General features: G+C 36.1%; 1 protein-coding gene and 1 long non-coding RNA gene across 2 annotated transcripts in view; one reads left to right on the plus strand and one right to left on the minus strand.

Moving 5' to 3' along the window:
• The window catches only part of PACRG (parkin coregulated), a 483004-nt gene that overhangs the window by 313782 nt on the left and 141636 nt on the right, over positions 1–27586 (plus strand). The window lies entirely within an intron of this gene.
• LOC134585760 (uncharacterized) overlaps positions 1–27586 on the minus strand; it is an 87327-nt gene that overhangs the window by 24202 nt on the left and 35539 nt on the right. Inside the window, exon 2 of the long non-coding RNA XR_010086544.1 lies at positions 12841–12960. This is a non-coding gene — a long non-coding RNA (uncharacterized LOC134585760). The remainder of the gene's footprint in view (positions 1–12840; positions 12961–27586) is intronic.

The raw sequence follows: 27586 nt of genomic DNA on the forward strand, positions 1-27586 counted from the left end.
AGCCCACAATGCTTAGAGATTCAGAGCAGTAGGTCGCAAGGCTGCAAGCAGTTGAAGGGTTAAGATGTAATGTGTAATTTGAACAGCATGTGTAATTATCTCTAAGGAAATCAGTGCTCTAAGTATTGACAGTGAATGAGTTTTAAGATTGAAACAATGGCAAAAAAGTGCTATTTATGCAAGATTGCTGTAAGACTTAGAATTAAGTCTCAGAGTATTTTGACCTGTCAAATCTAAAACTCTGCTAATGCAAAGCCCATTACAATGCAAAAATGAAAAACTTTGGGCATGAACAATAGTTTCTTAATTATAAAACATAGAAAGACTATTGTTCATTTTAGTAATACATTATAAAATTGTATGATGTTTCTTTACGAACATTCGCTAGAAGAAACCACAAGTGTTTTAAAGTGGCATTTCTTGTAGGCTTCATAATACAAGTCTATTATTGTAAAGTTAAAGGGTTACAGCAAGCCAGTGGCATAGCATGGGTTTCCAAGGCAAGTATTCAGCCTGCTAACCCATGGACAATAAATGCTCCCTGAGTCCCTTAACTCCCCGAGTCCCTTAACATAGATAGACTCGCTCCTCCTTCCCTATGTGAGATGGATCCTAAAAATTAGACAACACAACTATCATTGCTATTTTTATTTATTATTACTACATTCGATACACCATTACACCAAGCATCATCAACGATTAAGCAATGGTTTACCTTATCTGGTTCCCCACTAGGCCTCAGTTTACCCTGGTGGTACCCCGACTTTTTTCTAGCTTCTGCAGAACTGCAGAAGTTGGAAGCCAAGGTGGTCGATGTTTATTTACTGAGAGAATCATTATGAGTTGCCTTTTCAGTTCAATTTGGGGAAACCACTTGAAGCATTCGTTGAGCTATTTCAGGCCATTTATGATTCCAGCACGATTGTGCCCCAGTACACAAAGCCAGGTCCGTAAAGACATGGTTGGGTGAGTTTGGTGTGCAAGAACTTGAGAGGCCTGTACAGAACCCTTACCTCAATCCCATTGAACACATTTGAGATGACCTGGAATGACGATCTAACATGTCTGACCTCACAAATGCTATACTGGATAAATATAAATTATAAATAAATATGTATATATTTTGATTCTAAATGTATTTTATATATTATTTATATATAATTATATTATTTTATTAATTATATATTGGGAGGCCTGCCTGACAGCCCAGACAAAAACCCATAGAATTTTATTTGCAAGCGCTATATTTGACATTGCAACTTTCCAAAACTCCATAAAATCTGTACTTGGGAGGGCTACTCTTGTATTCATGAGACATAGCTGAACACAAACATGAGCATCTTAGAGCAGTAAAATGTATAATGCTGAAAATATATTTGGTGAAATGGGTTTTTTTGTGAAAAATTCAAAAAAATAATATGAAAACTAACTTTGACCAGGGTTTGTAACTAAGTGACTACTAAAAGACTGAATATATCTTCCTATTCCAGGCCCTGCCCATCAAGGTGACGAAAAAAGACCTAGGCCCCCTGCAAAGTGCAATAGACAGCTTAATATGGGCACAAAAGTGACACAGGGTAGCACGGAAAGTACTATACTGCCCTAAGGCGAAGGGAGGGCTGGGGCCCCCCAACCTACACCTGTATTACTTAGCAGCACAGCTGGCCCAGGTGGTGAGTTGGCACTCCCTGGCGGACTCCCACCGATGGGTCGACTTAGAAACACACCTTATAAGCACTGACTTACCCCAATTCTGGATATGGGTACCCAAGGAGGACAGACCAGCGCTAAGGACCACCTGTCCGGTGATTCTGAATTCCATAAGAATCTGGGACCTCATGGCCACCACACATGCCCTAAACCACACACCCTCCCCATGTGCTGGACATGCCCAAAGGTCAGCGGTTTCTGGACACAGATGCAGACCCTGCTGGCAGATGTGTTTGAGAGGCAGATAGCTATGGACCCCTGGTCCTTCCTGCTGTCCAAACCCACTGACGGACTACTTGTGAAGGAACAAAAACTCCTTAACAAACTTACCCTAGCGGCCAGACGAGCCCTAGCACAATCATGGCATAAAGATTCCACATCCACGATAGCAGACGTGGTAGTGAAGGTTAAAGATAATTACCTGATGGACAAACTGACCGCCCAGATTAGATTTGGCAGCCCTGGGAAACTTATTCTGACGACTGAACACCAAAAAACGATGATAGGATAGGAACCCCCGGGAGTGGAAGATGTGCCCGCCGCTGCCCCTGCATCCCCTAACCCTCCCAGTTCTTGTTACTCCTCCCCTCCCCAAACTAGGAGTATCAACCTCAGCCCTACCAGTGGCAACACAGTGCTGAGCCCAGTTCTGAACTTAAACAAACTGTTTGTTTTATGATTTTCTGTACCTAGGTACACACCAATATAAGATAAAACCGTTAAGAGGTGAACGCCGAGACGTGGCACTAGGACTATCAGGAAGTGTCATAAAGTATATGAAAAACCTCTTGTATGCAAACATGTAAATAACCATGATTGAAAATATTGTAAGAGACCATATGCTTATTCAATCTGTACGGTAATGTCTGAAAACCCTGTGATCCGGCTGACACATTTAATAAAGAATAAAAAAAAAATAAAAAAATACTGAATATACCCCATTTTGAATACCCTAGGTTGTCTACTTTTGCAAATGGTATGCCAAGATGTAGGTCATTTTCATTCCTGTGCTGTCATATGGTCTCAAAGGCAACATAGGCACAGCAAACCAATCTGGCAAACTGAAATGGGCAAGCTCTTTTATGACCCTGTATCTTTCCAAACCCACATAAAATATGTACATATCGGGTACTGTTGTACTCGTGTGACATCACTTAACACAAATATGAGTGTTTTAGAGCAGTATAGTGTTGATGATATCATCAGTGAAAGTGCAGTTATTGTGTAAAAAATGGGCTGCCATTCTTTGGCTACCAAAGGCGATATACCAATCTGGCAAATTTCAATGTGTAAAAACTGAAATGGACACACTTCTTATTTCACCCTGTAACTCTCCAAAACACAATGAAACCTGTACAGGGGGATACTGTTGTATTTGTGAGACATCTCTGAACAGAAATATGTGTGGTTTATTGCAGTAAACGCTAACAGCATTAAGATACAATTAAAATGCCATGCAGAAGTGAAAAATAACATTTCTTAATTTCTCATACTTTTTCAGATTTTCTTCATATTAAATTATGTTTCATATCTAAATATCTGATGTGAAATGAAAGCCCTATTATTCCTGAACAAAATGATATATAATAAGTGTGATTGCATTGAATATGAAAGAGGTAAATTATGGTTGAAAGACATTTCAGACTTTGTTTTGGTTCAAAACGTGGACAGTTGCCTCTGTCTTTAACCCCTTAAGGACCAAACTTCTGGAATAAAATGGAATCATGACGTGTCAGACATGTCATGTGTCCTTAATTAAGGGGTTAATTTATTCCCTTTGGAATGTAGATGTGCTTGTAAACGTGTGATAATAGGAGTCACAGAGGAATTTAATCTTAGGTTGCCTTGTGGAAACTTTATCCTTAATAATCCTCCCAGTTGTTTAATTACCCTGCTAATTATTCATTGCTACATGGTTATTCACACCTATAGTTTAGTTCAAAAGGAAAAAGAAACATGAACCAGAACTGTTCCAAAGTTCATTTCTTTTGTGAGATATGCAATCCATCCTCACTTGCAGCATGAGATGTACCTTGATGAAAAAGAATATCGGAGAAAATTAAATTAGGTTTTTAGTTTACCTTTGGTTTACCTTTCAGTGCAGTGCTTTTTCTAATTTTAAAATCTAAATTTCACATCACAATTTAAAACAGACAGTAGTCTGTGGCATAGTTTAGGTATAATTGGACAAAAGAAAGATAAAAAAATAGTCTAAAGCAGTGGTTGTTTAAGGAACACCCCAAGCACCATAACCACTATAGCTCACTATTTATATATATTAATATCGAATTACAGTTAGATTGAAATTGCACATATATAATATATTTTTACATTGATTATTTATTTTTTATTATATATAATATATATTATATAATTATAATATATATATATATACACACACGTTTCAGTTTTATCAAGTCCGACACCGGACTGATAAAAGTTTGACAGGGGACTGAAATGTTGGCTAAATATTGATATGTATTACTATTACACAATAAATATTGTTGCTTGTAACACGAAGCCCTGTTAGTGCACTTTTCTGGGAAGATATACTAAGAAAGCATAGTTTGCACGAAGGCCAGCACGAGATGGGAGAGTGTGCTCTTGTTGGATAGATTTATATTTATATATATATAATTTTATTTTTCTTATAAATATATTTGTGAAGCATCATAATTTATTTATTTCTAGATAAATTCCCTTTTGGGTGACTGCCTAATAACCCATGCAGTCCCAATACAATGCCGATCCGGTCATGTGATCGTGTTGTCATCGTGATAACATGGCCCAGAAGGGCCAAATTTTCTGCAGGGGGACTGCCTGGGTTGTCAGGCAGTCACCCTGATCAGGATTGAGTAAGTAGACTGGGACTAGGGGATGGCAATCCGAGAGGGGTCCCCTCGATTGGGATCGAGTAAGCAGACTGGGACTAGGAGGATGGCATTAAAGCTCACATTTTGCTGGACGGCACAGTACGCCCACCACCCTTAAGGGGTTAAAAGGCATTAGAAAGCAAGAAGTAAAGAGGTATTATTCCAGTTGTAGGCAACTTTGGCACTCCAGATGTTGTGGACTATATCTACTTTGATGCATTTCTGGCATTATGTCTGTGCATTATGAGAGATGTAGTCCACAACGTCAGAATGCTGAAGGTTGCCTACCCCTGTATTATGCTATAATAATGTTTATATTGTAGAAGCCTTATCTATCAAGCACTTAATATTTTCTATGAAATAGAGAAGGTTTCTGGGTCGCTCCTTTTCAGTGCCAGTAAGAAGCTAGATTCAAAGGAAACTTCTTCACTAGCTTACTACAATGTAAACGTATGAGTAGTACATAAGCAAGTCATACACATTTATCATTTCTGTAACAGCAGTTTAGTCAATTTCACTGTATGGGAGTAGCATAGTAACATAATCACAGGAGTTGAGAAATGAATTAAATTCATCAAGAACTTGACAAATCCCAAAGTAACAGCTGTGATTAGTTAATTATCCAATGAAATCTCCAAGGATCCTTCATGCTGCCCAAGAGATTGAAAGATACCGTAATCCTTTTTTTGTTGGTTTTTTTGTTGTTGAGAAAGTCATACTTTGAAGCCAAATGAATATGAAAGGATGTAACATGGTCATAAGCACATATATACCATTAGTAGTATGTTAACTATCTAAGTTTTCATAGGAAAAAGTCCCTGCAATTAAATCGTGCATTTGTTTTTTTTTTAAAGAACAGGTGCATGGTCTGGGTATCCACATTAGTATTTCATTGCATAAATCTTGTTCTTCAGTATTCACAAGTTCGCTCATATGTTGCTTTTTTTTTGCAATTTCATTATTATTATTATTATTATTATACATTTACTGTATATTTTATGTCTGTGTCACGATTCCAATATGTATTTTCTTCCAATATATATATTTTTATATTTTATATATTTTTCAAAGATATTTTTCTTTTTTTTATCTATACCCTTTTATAAATTATACAGAATGTGCATCAAACCCATCTTTGAATATTTTCATTCCATGCCTGATCAGTTGCAGATTAGTTGCCATATGAATAGGAAAGAAACCCAATTTTGATTTCAGGGCACTGATTCTGCACACAGCTTCATCCTATGTTGAAGGCGAATAAACCTTACATAACTTCTGTGATAGGATGCTAATACAATGCTAGAAGAAAGGGATGATACAGTCATTTAATGCATTAAGAGGGAACAGTGTTGAAATTTAGCACTTTCTTATTTCTCACCACTTTATAATTGAAAATAAAGATGTCTTTTAGAAGGCATATGGATTTAAGTTTGTTTTTCTCACTGTAATATTTGTTTATTAAAACTTAAGCTAATCAAACTAAAACCGGCGCTGTCACCATCTGGGTAATTTACATAATTTGCAAAGACCCCCTACGGCAGGGGTTCTTAAACTCTGGCCCCCCAGATGTTGCTGAACTACAACTCCCATAATTCTCTGGCTAGCTATGTAATTCAAAGAATCGTGGGAGTTGTAGTTCAGCAACATCTGGGGGGCCTGAGTTTGAGGACCCCTGCCCTACGGTAACAATGCTAGTGGTCCGGTGGTCAGGAGGGACGGGGAAAGGTGAGATTGACTTTCCTGAACCCATCCCTTGCGGATGATGCCATCTTTTTCCATCTGGTCTTCTTCTAAAGTGCCAGAAGCGTACGTTACTGCTGTACTCTGCGAATGTGTGAGAGTAGAGCATTGAGGTCCATGAAGGACCCCCATATACACAGTTAATATCTCTGTAGCTGTCACTGGTGATGGCTAAGAGATTTACACTGCCAGACTGTCTTAGCTCCGACAAGTGTCTAGAACTGTCAGACATAATCTCTATTTTGTCTCAGTATATCTTTTGTCTGGGTTGAAATTTCAGTGAAATTCCAACACAGTCAGTATGAGTATTTTATAAAGATCTTATCTTTATGAAATACTTATTTTGCAGAGGGGTGGCAGTGCGGCTTTAATTATAATAAATGGGAAAGTGCATTTGCAAGTTATTTTATTGTGAAATAACTATAATGAATATTTTGAATTGAAGAAAAGAGACTGCCTCATAAAACAATACATGGATTTTATGTTTTGTGTCTTTAGAAGTTGCCTTGTGTTTCTTCATAGCTTTTAATGGGAACTTTAAACTATAAAATATTAACCCCTTAGTGACCACACCACTTTTCAATTTTCTTACCGTTTGGGACCAGGGATGTTTTTACATTTCTGCGGTGTTTGTGTTTAGCTGTCATTTTCATCTTACTCATTTACTGTACCCACACATATTATATACCGTTTTTCTCACCATATAATTGTCTTTCTAAGGATACCATTATTTTCATATAATTTACTATATATATTTTTTATAAAATATAATGAAACAATGACCCCAAAAACCTGTTACGCATCTACAACCGCAAAAGAACACCCATGCAATAGTTTAAAAAATTTTGTCCTGAGTGTAGAAATACCCAATGTTAACATGTGTTTAGCTTTCTTTGGAAAGTTATAGGGCTATAAGTACAAGTAGGACATTACTGTTTCAAAATATATATTTTTAAAATTTATCAAAAAATTTCATTTTTCAGGACTGAAACAAATCCCCAGAGTCTAGTTTTTATACTTTCTCAGTATATCTAGTTCTGTCTGCAACCCCTCACTTGTACATGATTATTCATATTGTAGACTGTCTTAGCTGTCTTGTAGGTGGAGACCATTTGTGTGTTCAATTTGTATGGCAATATCACAGAGAACATTCAACCATGTCTTACATATGGTAATCAAGACCGCCATCTTACCATAGCAGGTAGCCCAGAGATTCTAGGAATATGTGGAAAATGCTCTGGAAAACCAATTAGGGTCCTTTATTTACATTCATTAAACATGACATTATTTGAAAAGCTATGCTAATTTACAAAACATTAGAGTATTCAGTTTTATGTGGGGGAGACACAATGTATTTTTTTATTATGTTAAAATAAATATTATTACACGTGTGATTACCTTTTTACATTTTCTATTTTTGGGATTCCATGACACCTTATTACTCAATAATATTATATAACATATCAAGCAAGAGATCTTTTCCAATACTGTCTCTGCATGCATACTAGCAGAGTTTTTTTTTTTGTGTTTTTTTTTTATTATAAGGCCTTATATATGTTTTATATATAGGGAATTGGAGACATACAGAGGGGAAATTATATGATGAGGCACTAATTGTGCAACATTAGTATGGTAGTACAAAAAGTGTACATCAATGTGCTTGATAGAAGAAAATAGTAAGCATGCCATTGAGAAAACAGTGTAATAGGTAAATACTATTTTGTAAATTAGATTATAATTAATTTTTAAGTGACCTTTATTGACTTTTGTAAACTGACCTATTGCTTCAAGACATATTTCTACTAAATGTCGTGAGAGGTGGTCAGATTCCTGGGATTAGTTTATGCCACTGGTGTAACTTATTTAATATACTACTAATTATCTAAATTTAAAAGGACATTTTTTTTTTCTTCTGAATACGGTTTCCTGCTTTAATGTGAATGTAGTTAATGCTTTTCCTAGGCACACAGACAGATAAGTGAGCGTTGTCTGTTTACTCTAAACTTTCTGGAGTAAGGTTTAGTATACAGGGCAAGTGAGTTGGAATAGTTTTCATATAAAAATCATTTTCAGTTACTACTGACTTGAGCCAAATATGAGCCTAAAGCTAAGCTGCTCTGTATCCCAGTGCAGTCTATTGAGCTATTCAATTCCTGTATTTTCTACCTTTTAAGTTTTTTCAGCACATGATTATGCAATAACTCATTCTATGTAGTAAATCCCTGTCTGGCCACTTAGTAGCAAAACCAATATATCAGGTGTGGCAAAGAATGAAGTGAAATCTGTGAAGTTTTTTTTCTTGCCGTTGCTGAATTCATTTTAGTATAAAGAGGTTTACTAAATCAAAATCAACACACACACGTATATTTTATTAAAATAAAACAGCTAACTGAATTATGTGAAACCACATATAAGATTAGGTGAATATGACATGGTGCACAGCACGTGAAATAAGGATTCTATACATGTAATACTGCATTTTATAAAATATTCAATCTACCTATTTCTTACATATTTTAGTTTTAGTTTGTAAATGTATATTTGTAGACTGATAGCATATAGAATTACATTGTTTTCTAAAGGACATTTTTTTTTTTAAATGGAAGTAGATATTAAAGGAACACTCAAAGCAACATAACCACTACCTCCTGTTGTGGTGGTTATGGTGTCAGAAATGCCCTTGCACTATGCCACTATATGATGTCAAACCATTCTAGTATGGTTATGCAACTTACCTGGCTCTTGCTGGGTACCCACGTGCTGCACCCATTTCAACAGCAAAATCCTTAATGGTCTATAGAGCAGCCTAAACTCTCAGCCAATGAGCATGGTCTAGCATTGGCCATGTTTTATTCTACAAGGATATCAGACTTATTGTGCTGGAGAACTCCAGATGCTTTGAATGCAGCCTCAGATGCTCATTTATGTCTTACCATGCTAAAACAGTTTGCCGTCGTACCATATGACAGGGCAAGAGTAATCCTGGCACCATAACCACTAAAGTAAGCTATAGTTGTTATGGTGGCTGCAGTGTTTCTTTAACGCTGGGAACACTTAGCTTTCATTTAATTGAGAGTTCATTGTATTTATACAGTACCGTTTGCTATAAATGCAATGAGTGTGATCACCAATATGCTATAGGTATATAATACATTAGGTGATTAGAATAACTTTTTTTATAATTGCAGATGTACTTCATCTCTAGGTGCTTTATGAAAGTTCCAGGAAATATTTTACTGTGGTATATATTTTTTTTTAAACAAGAATTACATATGTCAACCTCCCATTGAGTTTTTTACTCTTTGAAAACATCACCGCCAAAGAATTGTAACACATATCCAGCCTAAGTTTAAAAGTTAGTATTCTTCTGCACTTGACCCAAAATAATAATAGGAATCTGCTTTGTATTATGGTAAAGCCTAAAGCTGACAATAAATAACTAGTAAATCCGTGAAAAAGGCACCTAATGTATTTAAATGCAAACTTTTAAAGCTCCTGCCATTCTAATGTGGGTACTTCCCAAAACACCACACCAATAATCAAGTGTAAATTAATGTAGCTGAAAGTCTACAACATACACTACAACACTGGTTAAACTTAGAACCGGTCTCATATGGCTCCAAGTAAGGTGAGCAATATATGTATATATCACCTGCCTAACTATTTTATTGGATTTACTGCAACACTTGGTGGTCTTTCTGGTTGTTTCCTTTGGAGTTTGGAAGTACCATTGATAAAGAAAGGTGGTGCACAGAAGCCCCTGCGATTTGAGCTGGTTATAATAGGCTCCATTTATAACATCCCTTTTTATGTTGAAGGGTGAGTGTTTGCTTACTTCCTAAAATAGTAATGCCTCACTGTATGTTGTAATGGTTTAGGCTAGTTTGAACTACATTGTTTTACACTTGAAGTTGACAATAGTTGACATAAGTCAGAGCTCCACCGTTAACGTTTGTCTAATCCCAGTAGCCACCACAAGTGACGGCATTGTCTTACTCGTCGTGGGCCATAAGCCATAAGTGATGGCTGTGAGATTCAGGCATTGTCACACTTGTCGTTGGACATTGTCCATGGAGGTTTCCATGAAGGCTCCACCAGACTTCAGTGTTGTACTTCTGCGCATGAGCAAAAGTATAGCATTGATGCAGCTCCTACCAGGTGAAGTGCTAGGAACTGAAGAGAGAGTTGCCTATAAGAAGATGGTGGCAGCCACAAATGACTGCTTCAGGTATGTATACATATCCACTGCACACTGAGGCCCGGTTTTTCATTGTATTGGTTGTGTGATAGAAAGAAAAGAATTACATTTTATAGGGGTTTTGTTTAATGCAATTTAATATATGAAAATGTTAAATGTTTGCTCACTAAAATGTATTATGCAGCAAAACTCATTATTTTCTTTTGCCCAATATAACCAGTGCAATCTTTATTTCTTTTGAAAGAAAGAACTTATATATATATTTTTCCCCGTTCTGAATTTGTTATGTATACAGCTGACACAGTTAACATTAGATCACAATTAATCAATAAAGCAAAATGTATTCTTAGTACAAGAATATGTCTTGCATTCAAGTGATTTTTGGTCCAGCATTGTACAAAAAGTGATTTCTATCTCTCTGTGGATTTATATAGGGCATAAACAGTGTAAGTCCTCATGTATAATCGCAAAAAGCACACTTGCATTTGCCTTTAATTGCAAATAGTTTTGCTTGTTTAAAGAAAAATCAATATTTAATTGAGGAAGTACTACATTATGAAGCTTTTACAGATCCAATTTAAAATATTTATATAGAGACAAACAATACACTGGCTCTTTCAAACTAAAATGTAGTCAATCTTGCTTTCCCTATCTACAATGCAACAAATGCTTTTCTAGGTACATCAACAACAGCTAAGATCAATCTTGTCACTATGTTAGAGTCACACAAAAACAAATACGAATACAGATGGGTTTATCCACTAAACAGTTCTGCTGTGTTGACAATAGGCCAAAGCAGTAGTACTAGAAAAAGAAAATATGGCCCAGAAATGATTTATATACACTTATTTACTAACTAATTAAGGGCATGCATCTTTATTTAAAAAAAAAAAAAAAAAAAAGGTTTCTTTGTGTCATTCATAACACAGAAATGTTACTTCCTTCTACTCCATCAATATGAATATCTTTTATTAACATTTACAATACAAAGCACATTTGTATATCTCCTTAAACTCCTATCTCCAACCATTAAGTGCATTCAGAATTTAGAATAATTGTTTTGTGAATGAAATGGATCACATGAATTCATCTTATCAGCCTAGTGCTTTGGAATGTATTCACTACTATGCTATGAATTGATAGTCAAGACTAGACAAAAGAAATTTAAAATAGTAATCAGGGACCCACGGCATCTGACAAATGACGATCTATTGTCCAATTTCAGGAAACGCAAAGGCTGTTTCCCTGAGATACCTTGTTCCTTTCCAATACATGTATCTTATATGTATGTTATGGAAACCACTCCAATCACATTGCAATGGATACTTGCACACATACTGTATTTTATTAAGCAAATTGTATTCTGATGACCGTTTCATGACAAATATAAAGTGTGCATAGTTACCAGTATAGCAAAAGCAGCTTTTGAAATGTCTGTGGTAGAAGTAAATTTTACTTAGAATCGAACTTTATTCATGTCACCATAGCTCTTTTTTTAAAATACCAGTTATTCAGGTCTACATCATGTGCATTGTAAATACAAATTTACATTCAAACTTAAAGAATATAAATATATATTTTTTGAAGATACCTTAAATTATGATGAACCAGAGGATATGAATATATCTATAAACTGCCAAATAATTCTGCTGTGTTATATGTAACAAAGTGAAAAAATTTGGACATGTGCTGTCAATAGTTTTGTTGGTTAGATTTTGTAAGCCTCAACCTAGCAATGTTTTGGTTTTATGAGTTGTATCACAGAGGTGGAGCACTATCAGATGTAAAGAATCAACTAAGTAAGTATTATTAGAGGTGTAGTTTTTTTCATATTTATATTCAGCATTATATGTCATTAAAAGCTATATTTTCTGGTATAATGATGATTGTGTCACTCTGAAAATGGTCCGGGTCTGAATTAATATATTAAAGAAGCCTCATTGGCATTGCCCATCTCTCTGTTCTCCATAGATGTCCTCATATTTTTATGTTGTATGTGTTATTTATGTTTTATTGTGTATGAACTGTATATTTCTTGTTGATATACCTAGGATAAGCAGTTCAACTCAGGACTATATTAATTTTTCAGATACTAGTATTTAATCACTATTCTTTTGAGAAATGATTTAGACGGGAATATACTGGAATATTTTTTTTGGTCCGCTGTGTTTGGAAAGATGATGTTGAACCTAAATGTTTAATATTAGTAAAATTATAATGAAAATTTAAAGTATAATAAAATGTAAAGTTAAAATATGTATATACAGTGTAAAACATGCAAATAAATATTGTAAAAAAAAGAAAAAGTTTAAAAAGTACCTGTCACAAAGATAAATTATTGAAGAGTTTCCAACCTCTGTGAATAAGTTTATCTTAAGAACCTGCATGGCGACCAGGCTGTGCATTGCAGATCACTGGAAGGGTGCACTCCTCATGTCACTGGAGATAGAGAATAAAATACAAACTTGTCAAATTATATCCAAAATATTGTACTACGGTAAAATCACAACAGATTTTAAAACAATAATGTTTCTTATAGTTGAATCATCCCTAATAAATATACGCTTTGCGATTTGACACTTTGTAGTTTTGTTTAGTTTAAAGAAAACCTGTTGTGACAGCTTCGTCTTAACATAAATCTCCCCAAATGCATTGAATACATTGTACATCACAAAGACGTAGGATGTATTCAATGTAAAATATTTAGCTATCCCCCATCTTGCCCCTGATACAGCTCTGCTATTTCCTCAGCTTCATGGGTGTTACCCTTCTGTAACACCCACCTGCTGTGTGATGCCGAGACGCTGACTTAATTTGCCAGCATGCATGTCAGTCACTCTGTTCTTTACTCCATCGCCAGCCCTTGCAACTTTGGCTAGTGAGTTACCGTAGCAACCACAGTGCATGCGCAGTGGTTTCTATGTGTGGAGATCAGAAGGGCCGCCTGCTCTCCCTTGTCAGTCAATTCTTTGGCATATAGTCTGTTTTTTTTTTTTTTTTTAACCAATCCACACATTTGCTAGAAAAATTGCCAGCACAATGTAGAGATTAAATGTTATACTCTTTAAAAAGGTTTTAGGTACCGTGACAGGTATCAGGTTTAAAATACCAAGGAGAAACATGCATCCCATATAATGCGTTTTAGCTTAATAGACATGTAGCAGTTATAAATAAAGCATTTAAACTAATACACTCTGTTTGTTAAAGTTTCCTAAGCTGCATATATTATAGATACACATTGCAGTTACAGTGCATTAGTTGTGTTCTTTTTAATACAACAAGAACATTCTTCATTTGTCCCTAAAACTTTTTATATGACTAGATGGATTTTTAATTAGTGAATTTTAAAAATACCTTCACAAATATTCAGTAGGTTTTAGGTTGAAACCTACATGATGGTGTGGTGCTGCTAAGCTGACTTTACTCTTATTACTTATTGCCTATTAAGCATATTTTTATGCAATAAAGTTAGCACACTGTGCTTACTAAAATAATTTATAAAAAAAGTTCAAAGTTCAGTATCAGACTAACAATGTAATGTTATTTATTTAAGCTTCCTCCTCATACTCACACGTGTACCCCGTTTTTGGCACTTCCTTACAAAAATCTTCCTTACAGATGGTAATGTCATAAATGCAGTATGTTGTAGGAAAACATAGATTGACCATGTGTAATCTTCTTGTTGCCGTAGGCAAGTTAATTTATCTTGTGGAATCTCTGATGTTAATCATTTTTAAGCTCTTTAGACCAGGGACTCACATAGGAAACTGGTATTACAACTCTGTGTACCATTTTTAGCATTATATAAGATACCTTGGCTATTTTTCTTTTTGGAATTAAGATTTTTGATATTGTAGAATCAGAATGTAAGAGCAGTGAAAATGAACAACAAAATTCACATTTTCCTCAGTATTGGGCGAAAATACAAAATAAATAGAATTTTTCATCAACAATCCAAATTTAATTGTAGTTATAAGATAACGTTAAATGAGTTTATATTCTTAATGATCATATGAAAACCGTCTTATAGTTATTTTTAATATGTTTATAAATTGAGTTTATTGAAATTGTCAAAGATCTTAATGTATAGCTTAAGCACTACATTCGTGCTTCTCCCTATCTAAGTCTTCAGTCTATGCTAATAGAAACAATATAGGCATATAAACATAGGGACATCTAATAGCCCCTCTTATATCTCCTCACAGATCCATAGGTATGTCCCTTCTCGGTCTCTCCGCTCTGCCCGTGACCACCTCCTGTCCGTTGTCCGCACTCGTACGGCCAACTCGCGCTTGCAGGACTTCTCACGGGCGGCTCCCTTCCTATGGAATAGCCTGCCTACCGCCATCAGACTCTCCCCTAGTCTTGCATCTTTTAAGAAGTGCCTTAAAACCCATCTCTTTAGGAAAGCTTATGGCCTCCAAGACTAACCCTTACCTCACATACCTGTCTCTCTTGCCCTCTCCTAAAGGGCAGCCCACCTTATTTGATTGTAAATTCCTGTCCTATTGTGTTTTACACCCTACCTCCTATAGAATGTAAGCTTGTTTGAGCAGGGTCCTCTTCAACCTACTGTTCCTGTAAGTTTATTTGTAATTGTCCTATTTATAGTTAAATCCCCTCTCATAATATTGTAAAGCGCTACGGAATCTGTTGGCGCTATATAAATGGCAATAATAAATAAATAAAACAAATGCCATTCTCCACATTAAAAAGTGCAAAAACAAATAAACCTGTGTCAAACGTATAAGGAAGGTTTTAAACATCCCCTATGCCCCCACCTGCCATGTTACATCTGCTAAAAAGAGATCTGCCAGCAGCTGCAAACTGTAACTAAAACTAGAGACTATTGTTGCCCAGTCACCAAAAAAATACCCCATCCAATGGGAATGGGACTTGCAAAATATCTTGGGAGGGCTGGTCCTCCAGCGCCCCCACATATGGGCATTGAGTGTGTGCTTAAATGTAATAATGGGGATGTACACCTTACTGCTCCCACCCATGGCTAGCACATGGGGGCTACTTTTTAAATGGGTGGGACCTAGTGTCCCCCCCACCCTTCCATAGGTGGCACCTGAAAATTTGTAATCCTAAGGGGACCCAATGCCCCCCCGGCCCATCCCCCACCTATAGGTTGCAGGTAGGGGCTATTCATTTTATAATACCTAGGGGGAACCTAATGCCCCACTCCAATCACCAATAGACAGCAACTAGGAACTACTAATAAAATATAGAGGAGTAGGATGGGATGCTTGCCATTGCCAACCTCCCCAACACACTGAATAATCCTGCCAATGTGTTGCAGCTTTTATGCAGGATAAAAAATGTGCCACATCCATAACTCCATCACTTGTCCTCCTTGTTGTATTACCACCAGTTTACTCAATGAAGTTCTACTGATATTGTTCAGCAGTCCAAGGGCTAAAAGTAGAGACCAGTATAAGCATTAAACAGAAAAGTAGCACCTAATCACCAAAGTGAAAAGAGGCAGCCTGCAGGTACTTGACAGTATAGTAATAACTATGTGAATCTCTGTGGTAAAAATACTATTGTAATGATCCGAAGTCCAGCTATCAAAAGTAACGAATATTGAAACATCAGCCTTATAAGGCTTCTCCTGAACCTATTACATGAGTATATTATATTATATCAAAGCAAGAAACAAAAAAAGAAAAACAAAAAATGGATATATATGGATATAGCACCCTGAGCAAAACAAGCTTTAATCTCCAGACTAATATGTGTGTTGTTTCCTGCTTTTAGTTGGAGTGTCCCACTGGTGTGTAGTCTCTGTGGAAGGGTATAATTACTCTTCTTGCGGTTTCTTTTTTCTCTCTCTCCTTTCAGTATAAGCATTACACTACCTGATATATTAGGTAAAATAATACAAAATACCTTTACATCTGCATGCTATATTTTAATGTATTGCACATCGTAAACCATTATTCCCCCATCCCTTTTCTTTTTTTCTAAAAATATTCAATCACACACATGTTTAAATACAATAAATGAAGATTACATTGATTCCACCAAAACGACCCACACCACTATTTTAGACCCTTTAGATTGCAGATGATCACAAACCAAGACTGAGGAGGCCCTTCAGTAACAGGGCTCTTTACAAGAGTGAGAATTCAAAGTGAATTTCAACTTTAAGGTCAGAATAATCAAACTCAAAAGCATAGCTGACTTTTCCAGTCTGACTGTGTTGACCTTAAATTTGGAATTCACCTTGAATTCTCACTAAATAGAATTACACTATAAGTAGTTGGTTAAGGTAAATTAAAAACTAAATTGGAAAATTTCAACAGAATTTACCAAATTTTACCCCAACTCTACTAAACCTTGCTCTTTTTGGCTGACGTTTGCAGGTCATCTCGTAAACTTGCCATTAATGTATCCAACTCCATAACTTTAACAGTGTACAACTTTACTGAAATAAGCACCAATACTTACTCATAGTTAAAATTCTTATCATTCTCTCTACATACTTATTTTTTTTGTAGGAATGCACTTATCATTCACAGGCAAAGTTGAAAGTACAATTCTAAGTGAAAAAGTATGATTACTCGCCAAAAGACAGAAAAAGTGCATTTCACATGCCTGTCCTATTTGCCCTGCTACTCTTACAGTAGCAAAGGGAATGCAATTTTACTTGTCATTGCAGTTGACATGCCATCACTCAAAGCCATTTTGAGATTGTTCGAATAAATTCCTATATTTTCTTAGCCGTAAAATACTGGTATTTCCATTCTGAAGTGACAGCCTCTTCAGCAATTCAGTTGAGGTAACTGCATACATTTTTTACAATTTTAAGAGCAATGGCTTTTTTAGGGACATATTCAAGACTGTAAAACTAAGAAAACCGCAGAACCGCATTTTTGTACACAGAAATATTAAGCAATTCTGATGCTATAATGATTCTAAATAGATTTTTAACAGTGTTAAATAATGAATAAATAATAAAAAATAATGAAAAAAAAACACCTAAATACTGCTTTCCGAAATATCTGAAGTGTACATTTTACAAAAATCAAGTACTTCAATAATTATTGGATGCTTGAAAATAAAATGTAGTATGCAAGTATGCATGAGGTCCATTAGCTACTAACATTAATGTTATTTTATTCCACTGGATACAATGTAAAGTCTGGTTGAAGAAATAATATCGGGACCAAATAGCAGAATTAAGAAACGTATGCTATAAATATGTTTATGCATATTTTATGCAATTCTCTAATATAATTCCTTTACCCCCTTTTTTCTTTAATTGAAAAAACATTCTTTATTTTTTTCCATACATTTATAATAATGGATGCATTGATAGTTTGCACTTGTATTAGTGAAGGATTATACCAGGATTATACCAGGATAATACCATTGATAGACTAGTAGGCCTCAAACCAGCAAAATGGTCCTTGGTACAGGTCAATGTACACTGTGCATAAATGTGACATACACAGGGATATGTGCATTGAGTTCACAACATGATATAAATGTATGCTGGTCCACTGCTACATGTCATCTTATATTTTAGACACAGTCTTTTAGAACAGAATAATACATGCTGCATTTTCTGGTATTCTTTTTTTCTGCACTAAAATCCATACTACAAGGTGATTGCTTTATACCTTTCATTTACCTTAAAAGACCACTATGGTGCCAGGAAAACAAACTCGTTTTCCTGGCACTATAGTGTTAATAGGTCCCCCTATTTCTCTTTAGTCTGGAAAAACAGCGCCTGAGAGGGGATATGATAACATTATAAAAATATATTCGGGGCCAGTACAAAACCATTATCTGGAAATCTATTCATAAACAGGGCTATACATAGGACACAAGGTCACACATATAGGCTGGAAGAAAGGAGATTTCATCTAAAGCAAAGAAAAGTTTTTTTTTACAGTAAGAGCAATAAGGATATGGAATTCTTTGCCTGAAGAGGTGGTTTTGTCAGAGTCTATACAGATGTTTAAACTGCAATTGGATAAATACTTGCAAAAACATTCCATACAGGGATATAATTTCTAATTAGTGGGGTAATAGCTGCTTGATCCAAGGAGACATCTGACTGCTATTTTGGGGTCAAGAAGGAATTTTTTCCAAGTTTGTTGCAAAATTGGAAGCGCTTCAGACTGGGTTTTTTGCCTTCTTTTGGATCAACAGCAAAAACATATGTGAGGAAAGCTGAACTTGATGGACGCAAGTCTCTTTTCAGCTATGTAACTATGTAACTATGTAGTTGCTGCTATATAAATTATAATAATATTATACAGGACATTATGATGCCAAGAGCTTTTTTCTTTAATTTCAAAGTACATGCAGAATCCTTGTCTTGTTTTTTACTGTATCCAGCACGGTGCACAGAGAAATGATAATTGCCGTCTGTACTTTTAGCAGTTAATTTTTAATAAGCAAGTAGCGTGCTTTATCCAAGACATCAGCAGTTGAGATTGCAGTCACATACATTATGCAACTTCACTCAAATACCTCTTCTGCTTATGAATTCCTCTGCGTTGGTCAGAATTCTAGATTAACTAGTAGAAGAACATATTAAAAACACTGCAACCACTAGCAGTATGAGTTTAAGGAAATTGCCTTCAAGCCACTGATAGCCTATAATGAATCTGAAATCCATAATGTGCACCAGCTGTTCTATATTGATTTTGTGGTGTATTTGAGAATGCATAATGTAGCCCATAAGTGATAGAGATTTCATTACTTGTTCTATCATATAGCATTGGCCTTCCCATACTAGATATGTAATGGCAAATTAAATAGAGGTATTCATCTATAACTCCAAAACAGCTTATTTGGGGTTTATAGTATATTAATAAACACAAACTATATACATATATATACCAGATTGTGTACACATTTAACAACCACAATTCATTGTGTAAATATCAGTTGATACAGGGATGGAGATGATGTTCAGATAGCCTTTAGTATGAAACAGCCTCTGTTAAAAAACAAAAACAAAAAAAAACACTTGTTCTGTTTGTACCAAGTGTGTCATATCTAATGTGTGCTTTCTCATTTGAGTCATTATTGTTTCAGGACATGAATATTTTAAGTACCAATCATGGGTGTTTCATGGCTTTTAGAGGCAAGAACAGCAGAGTTTGTGTAAATGAATAGCTTTGTAAAATGAAAACAAACAAAGATAATCGTTATGACAGCTCTGGGACTGAATTTGTTGGGGCTCTGCATTTTGAAATGCGAAGCTGGAGTAGTTTGCTTAGAGAATTTAATCAGCCACACCACATTTCTGCCATTATTCCCTTTGAGATTCTAATAATTTAATGTCTTATTGATTCATCGTTCTTAGCTTATTGCATAACTCAATTTAAAATCCTACATGGTGGCAATTGTATCTTCTGTCCCTATTACTGGAGAAATTCATTTCAGTTCTAAGGTTGAATTCTAGAATAGGATGACACAAATGCAGAAATGATGTAAGAAAGGATATATAGCTACAGAGAAGCATTTACAGTCTAGCTTTTTTAGGAGATGAATTATGACAGTGAAACAGCAAGAAATGAAAAGCTATCAGGAGTGATGTAGCCTTTATTTTTTAATAGCACTCTCCTTATTTCCATCACTATTTTTCCTGCTAAACTTCATTTGTCACAGATCATTTTTCAGGATAATAGTATCATACTGTTTGAAAGAGAAGACGATATTGATAGCCTTGGAGAATTAATTTTAATGTTTCTCCATGGCCAGATCGAATGAAAGCAGGTGCAGCATAGGAATGCCAGCATTTGTCTGGCATAGAGTATTCGCTTTGTCATTGAAAGAAGATTTGTTATTTGCATTGGTGAAAGGCAAAATAATTCTTCCTCCTGCATTTCTTGACGTATAATTTTTTTTCGGAGTACTTATATATGTCTCTGTGCTAGTATCACCAGGCTGTATTGTATAAGTGCTTCTTATAATTCCAAGTAGGCTTAATGTAGGCATTACACACAACATTAGTAACATGCCCGCACTATCCAAAATTCATTTCTCTTGTCCGCTAAACATGTCAATTCTAATATTTTACTGTGGCAGTATCACATTTTACTGCATCCCATTCCAAAATATATTTCTGAAATACCCTGTAAACCCACATCATTTACTCAGGAACAGGACTCAACTGCATCCAATTATTGCTTTCATTTTTAACTTGAGAAATAACCTTACTGCCGTCAGATTGTCTCATGTAAGACATGTGAATGTATTGTAAAATATATTGCATTAATCAGATATGTACACAATATATAATTCAGGCAAGAAAGAGCCTCCTTCATAACAAGAGTTTTTCGACGCCGTCTTTTTTTGCTTAATTCGTCTTTCTAACTTTTAAACGTTCTGAGTGAGTATTGTAACTCTGATAACCATGCCGTTTTTGTTTTTGCACAATGCTTTATCTTTATTTTATATCAACAAGAGTTATACTTGCAGATGACATTCCACGGGAGAATATAAATGATTTGCATGAACCATGTCATAAAGGGGTTAAATCATTTTCACGGCAGGGTTGTAACTGTTAGAAGATAATGCAGTTGTGAATTAAAAACAGTGCTGAAGGCTTTCTGCCCTTTCTGCCCTGCTCTAATAGTCAAGTCTCTTCGCATAAACTTAAACTAGAGCATATTACCATAAAAAATGGTTATGTTAGTTTATAAGACACTTAGGAGATGTTTAAACAGATTTATTGCGTTTGTGTGTTTTATTGTTTTTTATTTATTTGTTGAATATTCTTTACACAATCTAAAACTCAGAGGAAGGAGGATGAAGATACTCAGAAGATCCACACAGAATAGCATTTATTGTGTATTACCCTTTGTCAAAACCGACTTTATTGTCATATGAAAGTGGTTATTGTATCCGATAGTTACTGCTTGTCTTCCTGATATCTTCTTTTAAATAAAGAATAAAAAAAAAAAAAAATAACTCAGATTTTATTGTGACATAGACAAGTCATGGAAAGTAATTGTCGTTTATCTGAAACACCAATAGCATTTTCAGCTTGTCTACTATGGACGTAAGAATTTTGTGTGTAGTGTACATATTGCTGTTCAATGACAAAAACTTAAAATCTGTTATGATGGAAGAAAGAATATGTTTTTATTTATTCACTCCCCTTTGTCTTGAAATGCTTGAAAAAAAAAGCACATATTAAACTGCATACATTAGAAACTTCTGCTGTTAGAGAATACAGTACCGCTCAAAATGCAATATGCATAAAAAGGCTACAGTACTCTGTCCACATGGTATGTGAAAGGATTATGTACTTACCTTTTGAGATGCAGCATTACATTTAGAGCAGCATGTGGAAATTAATGGAGATATTTCTGGCTTAAATAGTGGTACTTTTTTGAAGTACGGTAGATTATTTGGTGCAGTAATGTTATTGTCGAGATCTTTATTTGACTAGAAAACTCATGTGCTTCTTAAATTTGCTTTATATTTATGTGCTGCTAACCATAGTTTTGGATTAAATTTGCTAACTGCATCCAATGCCCTATTGAATACATTTGGGTACTCAATGTGAGTTCCAAGTTGGTATGCACAATATGATGCCCTATAGGAGAAACCTAGAAATGTACTTTGCATGTCAGATTGGAAAGCACACTGCCAAATATGGAGGAAACGTGAACATTGAGCAAAATCAGAATTTGCTGTGCATTGCAGTCTGGAACTCATGTAAGTGGGATGTTGGGAAAGTCTGCAAACATCAGAACCAATCAATAAAAGAGATGGTGTATTTAAAATAAACTGAATGATCATGGTTGAATTGACTCCAACTGATAGAGCAATCAGCAAACTGTGTCTTGGAACAATACTTCCCCTAACCTCACTCTCTCTGCTGTTCTATGTTCATTCGCACCCGCTACAGCGGAAGAGGTTTCTGCTCTGCTCCAGTCCTCCTGCCCCACCACCTGCTCCTAGATCCAATTCACTCACATTTCATCCAAACTCTGTCTTCTTCTCTTTCTCTACCTCTTACTAAAATTCTCAACCTCTCTCTCTCCTCTGGCATCTACCATCACCCTTCAAACATGCAACTGTAACTCCAATTCTAAAGAAGCCCAACCTTGACCCTAACTCCCCATCCAACTACCGTCCTATCTTGTTACTGCCTCTTGCATCCAAGATTCTTGAAAGAGTTGTGTATGCGAGATTGACAGGCTTCCTCGAGTCCAACTCTCTGCTAGACCTACTTCAGTGCGGTTTCCGCGCTAAGCACTTTGTGGAAATGGCACTGACCAAAGTATCCAATGATCTACTCGCTGCAAAATCTCTTGGTCACTACTCTATCCTAATCCTCCTTGACCTTTCTGCGGCTTTTGACACTGTTGATCATCAACAGCTTCTTCTTCCTCCACAATATCGGTCTACAATATATTGCTCTCTCCTGGTGGTCCTCCTACCTCTCCCAGCGCTCTTTCAGTGTTTCTTTCTCTGGCCCTTTTTCTTCTACCCTACTCCTCTTTGTTGGTGTCCCCCAAGGTTCAGTCCTTGGTCCCCTACTGTTCTCTATCTATACTGCCTCCCTTGGTAAACTCATTAGCTCCTTTGGCTTCCAATATCATTTCTATGCAGATGACATGCAAATCTGTCCTCTCCTGACTTCTCCCCATCCCTCTTGACTAGTGTCTCTGACTGCCTCTCTGCTATTTCTAACTGGATGGCTGCCAACTTCCTTAAACTCAACTTGACCAAAACTGAAATTCTGGTCTTTCCTCCCTCAAGTTGTTCTACTCCTGTCTCTGTCTCCCTCCAAGTCAACGGTGCTACCATCAGCTCCACCATGCAGGCTTGCTGCTTAGGTGTTCACTTTGACTCCGACCTCTCCTTCACGCCTCATGTTCAGCCTATCGCCAAATCCTGCCGCTTCCATCTCAAAAACATTGCGTGCCTCAGACTCTACTTAACACCAGATGCGACTAAGGTGATGGTCCATTCCACTGTCCTTTCTCACCTTGACTAATGTAATCCGCTTCTCATTGGTCTTACGTGCGCCCAACTTGTGCCGTTACAGTCCATAATGAATATAAAATACAATTAATGTTAATGTTATTTTTTTTAAATTGCTGGTGGCTGCTTGAAGCTGCTGTCCTGTGTTTTCCCCTGCCTCTCTCCAAAACTCCCCAGTACTTAAACTAGATCCTAGGCAGCAAATGAATCACTCATTGTTCAGAACCTGACTTAAGTGCTACATTGTGTGTTGCATTAGTCCAGCATTCTGGGTTGCTTATAGTAATCCCCATGCCTGTTTTTTATGCCCTCCAATTTGGTCAGTATCGATAAAGGCATGGATGCCAGAGAAGTAACATACCAGCACCCTCTGCCTGTTAAAGTTCAACCACTAAAGGGACTCAGGAAGTAGTATGTGTAAACTGGTGCACAGCTCCCTGGATTTCTCACTCCTACATATTTTATTTGGATTCTTACATATGCAGTAAGTCATGTTATGCAATCAAAAATTATAACTGCTCATATTGAATTCACACCAAAGTAAATGAATGTTTGTCTTCTACCATATAACTAAAGTTAGTATACTTGATAGTAAAATTTGCTACAAGCTACAAAAATACCTAAGAATACAAATTGCATTGCATCAGTTGCAAAGAACTATAAAAGATTGCCTTAGCAATATTGGATTTATTTTAACAATACCTAGAGTTCCAAAGGGTGCCCATGTCTAAACTAAACATTTTTAATTATATCTTTTGTTATTAAATTTAATTTTTTTATTGCCAGTTTGCAGATTGCTTTAATAAGCTTAATATTATTGTGCTGAAAAATAGAATCTTGAAATGTGATGTTCCATATTTACATATTAAAATAGAATAAAAATGTTCCAAAAATAGTGATATAGCTGAGGAACAGTGAATAGCTAATGCTTTCTCCTGACTGCATGTAATTGGTAGCATATATGGGTTTGTTTCCATGATTGTCACAATCATTTACTGACCAGTCAGTAATCTCTAAAATGACTGTCTCTTAATGACTTTATATCTCCTATAGAGATGAAGAGGAGACAATGCATGCAAAGTAACACCTTGCTTCCATGCTAGATGATAAAAAATAAATTTGTCTCTCAAATTTTTTTTACCTACTTCCACTTCAAAGTCTCAATGCAGACTATGTTTAAAAATATCATTATTGTATATTTAAATTGACCTGGTGCAGTTGACAACACCAACATGCGTTGGTGTTACTGTAGGAACTCCCCTGGAAACTCTAAATGTGTTGGTATTGCCATAGCAACGCACCAAGACTATTTAAACTGATTTGCTACAATTTAGAGTTTAGTGAATACAATCTAAAGTAAATGGCACTGTTAGACAGGCACTACTTACGTCGCATATCACTTCTCCCAGAGCCTTAGTTAAGCTTTATAAACGATTTGAGCAAATAATCGAAAGCAAACTCTATTGGTGCCATAAGTTACAGCATCTTTACTTGTAGAAAACCAGGCATTCATAAGATAATTATAGGAAAGTTATTTTGTGCCACAAATGAGCAATATAAAGGTGTGATGTTTATTTACAACGAAAAAAAAATACAAATTCAAAAAATGGGGGAAATCCAGTAACTGCATACTGTGATGTTCCAAGTTAAAAATAAAAATTATTGTGTTATCATAAATCGGTCTAATAAAAGTGTTAAATAAAACAAAAATTATCTGATATTTTACAATAGATTGTACAAATTAATATGCCTTGAAGATATACTTACCATTTAACAAGCTATTACTTATATCCACATTATTCATCTGATATGTTGAATACATGAAATGTATTTATAGAACTGTATATCATTATAATATACAACAAAAATGAAAATACTTAGCAGTGGCATATATTAAAACATCAAAAAAGAGAGGAATAAAAACTATACAATCACATACAACAAAAGCTTCTATATAAACGTCTCTGTTATAAAGTAGTACAAGATAAAGGAATGGCAAGTACATTTACAGAACATTAGAACACTAGCCTTTTGTAGGCTGAGGAGAGCAAAAAAAACAAGGTGCAAGAGAGTACCGAGAACGGAAAGCAGCTCAAGAAGCCTGTCCTTCGGTGTGTCCCCGCTCAGATCTTAAGCTGTGTCTGTGTTTGTGTAGTGGGTTCAGTGTCTGAGTAGTGGGTGCATCTGCTCACAGTGTTTATGTAGTTGAAGCAGTGTAGTGTGTGCGGTGTCTGTGTGCAGTGTATTGTGTAAAGTGTAGTGATGCATGTAGTGCGTGTAGTGGATGCAGTATCTGTGTGTAGTGTGTGTAGTGGATGCAGTGTCTGTGTGTAGTGCATGTAGTGTATGCAGTGTCTGTGTGTAGTGTATGCAGTGTCTGTGTGTAGTGCATGTAGTGTGTGTAGTGCATGCAGTGACTGTGTGTAGTGCATATAGTGTGTGTAGTGCATGCACTGTCTTGTGAGGGGTGATCATTTTTTTTTAAATGTATGATTAAGTGTATTCCCTCCTCCCTGCCTCTTACCTGTAGTCAAGGAGGGGGGACACTAGTGTCCATGGTGTTCAAGTGGCACATTTTACAGTGTCCTGTGGAGAGGGGGCCCAGAAGTCTGATGTTTCCTTACTGCAGCTTCCTGTCATCTCCTCTCGCGAGCCAAGTGAGCGTTGCTGTGGGTTTCTCTGGCAATGCTCCGCGTGGCACATAATGCACGCCTGAGTTTTGCCATGGCAACCTCTTGCGGTATTACCAGAGGAGCAGACTGCAGGAAGGGAACATCAGACTTCTGGGCTTCCTCTCCACAGGACAAGGTAGCGGTGGCCCAGAACTGCATATTTATGTAGCGGTAATCGTTATATATATATATATATATATACATACATGGCCCAGGCTCCACAGCAGTCCCTTTAAAGTGTACAGGGGCAGCAAAATCCCCCCCCCCCCCTTCCTGTAAAAGTACCACCTGGAGCTGTGGCCCCACTGCTGCCAATGGATGGGCCAGCCCTAAGTGCAAGGGTTCCACGTCTGGATTACCCTGCCTTTAAACTTGGGGAAAGCAAAATAACAAGGTGCAAGAAAGTACTGAGAGTGATTACTTTTGTAGAACATGGCCTAAAACTTAAAAAATAAAATGGAAAAAGATATGAAAAAAGGGAGAAAAGAAAGAGTAATAAGGAAAAGATGATTGGATGAGACAGGAAAAAAAGAAAAGGGCAAAAAATAGAAAAAAGAGATATATAGATATATAGATATATTCATTACAACAATAAAACGTAGATCATGTTCTAAATTTTAAGCTCTAGATTTTAGTAGCTCTAGTGTACTTTCTGTTTAGAAGTCTTGCTTTCATTTTCTTAATGGTTTCTCCTACCTCACTCAGTCTGCAGGAACATTTTAAAATGTGGAACCTTACATCATATCATTGAGTAACCTGAATAATTGAAATAACTTTTCTAAGGTTTTCCTTGGGCCACTTTAGTCATTTTTATATAACCCCCTAAACCTGATAAAAATGTGTTAAAGTGCTGAGTGGTATAAATGCTGCAAGCCAGTTTAAATAATTGTGGATGTCCAATTAATACTTTAAGAGCACACAGATTTAACATCAATCCCATAGCAATTGTCAGCCAAAGGCTCATCACACAAGCCTGGTTTCTGTCTGGATACTGAGAGATATAGCATCCAAGCACTGACCCCTTCAATGGGATCACGTTCTGTATTTTTTTTTAATTGCTTAGGGGATCTGGCTGTCTATAGATTAGAATATAAAAATACATTTGAAAAACCCTGAGACACTGACGGTTTTAAGGATATCTCGGTCCCTGCACAGGTGTAACATTTGTTTACTCTGTCATAAATTGCAAGCAAGAGCAAAGATAATCTGAAAATGTGCAAAGTACTGGATAGTATGTTATTCTGTTCAACAAGAATAATATAGAGCTACATTGCAGTGTGTACTGTGAATCCAATAAAAAATCTAAAATAATCGTATATACATTCATTCTTTATTTACATACAAGACCCATTATTCACCAAGATGTGTGAAACTAAATGGGTTCAAATGTTGTAATGAGGGACTGGAATAGCAGAAGGGGTAAA

This window comes from Pelobates fuscus, chromosome 2 (assembly GCF_036172605.1).
Source record: "Pelobates fuscus isolate aPelFus1 chromosome 2, aPelFus1.pri, whole genome shotgun sequence".
Lineage (NCBI taxonomy): Eukaryota > Metazoa > Chordata > Amphibia > Anura > Pelobatidae > Pelobates > Pelobates fuscus.